Below are 2628 nucleotides of genomic sequence, written 5' to 3' on the forward strand. Positions count from 1 at the left end.
AAGACAGGTTGTGCAGTCTGGTCCAAGTTGAGGAGAAGGGATATAATCTTTATTTAAATGCGAACTCTCATCCTGGAATCAGTGTGCAGGACAAAATCGAGGCTGTTGTTGGTTCTCCAGAGCAGCAGAGACACAAACAGCCCAGTTGGTTTATTGATGTCATTTTAAACACAAGCAGTCTAGGTTGTTCTTCTGAAGTTTGCTGTAGTAATTGAAATACTCTCTTGTTTCCCTCTCTCCTTCATAGCTTGCCGCAGCCATGGCAGTTAGTTCAGATAGACAGGACATGGACAGTACAGGAGGCCAGCAGCCAAATCTTCTGTTGGCTGACATCTCATGTATTCTAAGGTACATTCTGTTGGGTATTCCAGTGGCTGATGGGGTGATGATAGGGGAAGTGTGTGGGTGTGACCTTCAAGTTCTTGCTGGTGTTCTAGACAAGTGAGTAATCTTAGAAGCTAAAATAGTCTTTCAATTGGGTTTCAGTTTAGCTTAGCGCGTGGTAAACATGCATAACAGAATTTTGATTAGCACTGAGAAGGGAGAATACCAGATTATTGAGATTTTGACATGTAAGAGAAATTCTTAATTTGTGTTTTCAGATGAGACCTTTCAGAATTAATATCACTTAAAGTGAAAAATAATAAGCCTTTACTGGCATTGCAACTAGTTGTTCATTAGTTATGATTAAGGAACTTGTACCATGGCTCGTGCTCCATGAACTGTTAAAATAGTACTATTTGGAAAGGGATTGTCTAGGTAAAATGTCCGTATATACACACATATATTACCATCTGCCCAGTTGCATGACACCACTTTCAGTATAATACTGTGACTGAATCCTCTTGCAATGTGAGAATGTATGGGTGAGCTGGTTATGTTACTGACTAGTTCAGTGACTCCTAGTGCTAATCCTGCGTGTTCTGAAAATTCAGCGCACAAGGAAGGGGAAGGGGAGCTCTGGCTATAACCTTGCTGAGCTGTGGGTCTTGCAGAGACGGCCAGCTGCCTCAATGAGCCTGAGCAGAGCTTGCATTTCCTGTCATTTTGACCAGCCTCCCCTGTCAGCACAGTATTAAAGAGACCTGCTTGTCTGAATATCAGAAAAATCCATTAATAGGGGAAGATGATTTAAAAAACCTGAAATATGAAATCTTTTAAAAAGCACCATTTGATCCAGCTGATAATATTAATATACCATTTAATATCTTACAGCCACTATAACTTACAGAGCATTCGGTCTGCTGTTGCAGCACTGGAAATTTCGGTACTTTGGTTTAAGATAGGAATACTGATAAGGAAAGAGCATTTAGGAATGATCATGACTTGGGATGTCAAATGGACTTTTGGAATAGCCACTGTTCCCAAAGGCTGCATTATCTTAGGGACATGGTTTAGTGGGCATGGCGCTGGTGGGCTGACAGTTGGACTAGGTGCTCTAGTAGTCTTTTCCAGCCTTACTGATTTTATGATTCTATCTGTCCTCTTGTGTCTTAAGCTGTTTTTTGTTGTTGTTTTTCATTGTTTCTCTGTACTTATTATCTCTGAATTTATCAAAGAGACTTCAGAAATTTTATATTGGACAGTCCAGTAACCGTGAACTGCATCCTACCAATTTTGGCAGAAATCTAAGAGGAAGTCCTGTGGGGAAAATAAACATATAGAACTGGCTTTGGAACCAGAAATCCCTCCGATTGCACCGTAGTGTGTTGCCAGCGTGCCACAGATGTGCGCCACATGAGGAGACAGAAAGCAGTGTGAGGAGCCTGCACTCATTTTACATCTTTCCCGAGGTGCATGGCTGGGGCCACTGTGGATTTATGTTGTTCTGTTTTTGACTAGCTTTACAAATAGTTGAGCAGGTTGTTTTTCAAGCCTTTCATGGGGAGGCCGCTAGCCTAGCTGTATTTCCTCCTGCTGTGGGCTTCTGCTCAGTCTGATTAAAATGGTTTCTTGCATCCTTATGTAAGGAACTGGAGAATTGCATCCTTGTGGAGACTCTGCAAACAGCCCTGTTTTAGGGACAGCATCATCACACCTCCTTGGCAGGCGATCAGTCCTTCCTGATATTATTGTGTAGGCAGTGGAACTGAACTCCTTTGGATGCCCGCCTCAGCCTTTCTTTAATTAATTAAAAAAGTGAAAAACTGAAAACGCTGTCTTTCCAAATATGCCTACTAGAACCATTTCTGGATGTGTGTTACAACACGAGAGCTTTCTTTTCTTCACGTTAGCATGTTGTATTTTGCTGGGTCTCACGACTGTCTCTCGTGTTGCTGTTAGCTGCAGGAGTCTGTTTATTTTTTTTAAAATGTACAGAGGATGTAGCAGTGGGCATTCTCGCTTGAGTAGGAGAGCCCATAAATTGCTACACTTTACTGTCAATAATCTCTTAAACTATCACATAGAAAGGACTATTACACAGGAGGGGTAGAGCAGGCATAGCTTGTATGGCTTTGCTGAGGACATGAGCCAGCAAAACCCTTTGCTTTTTTGGCACATCCTTAGACCAGTTTGGATTTATGTGGCAGTATTACTATAGTGCGTATTGGAACTTCTGTGCTGTGGCACTCTCCAACTTTTTCTAACGTTTCCACTGGGTGGTGCTGCAGGAATTCCTATTTTTTT

The 2628-nt window shown here is 41.9% G+C and overlaps 1 protein-coding gene across 1 annotated transcript in view; it reads left to right on the forward strand.

Annotated features, from left to right (window-relative positions):
• Window positions 1-325: 325 nt before the first annotated feature.
• ELK3 (ETS transcription factor ELK3) overlaps window positions 326-2628 on the forward strand; it is a 26301-nt gene continuing 23998 nt past the window's right edge. The window contains exon 1 of the mRNA XM_003202151.3: window positions 326-348. The gene's annotated coding sequence lies outside the window, so the exon portion shown is untranslated. The remainder of the gene's footprint in view (window positions 349-2628) is intronic.

Source organism: Meleagris gallopavo, chromosome 1 (genome assembly GCF_000146605.3).
Source record: "Meleagris gallopavo isolate NT-WF06-2002-E0010 breed Aviagen turkey brand Nicholas breeding stock chromosome 1, Turkey_5.1, whole genome shotgun sequence".
Classification (NCBI taxonomy): Eukaryota; Metazoa; Chordata; class Aves; order Galliformes; family Phasianidae; genus Meleagris; species Meleagris gallopavo.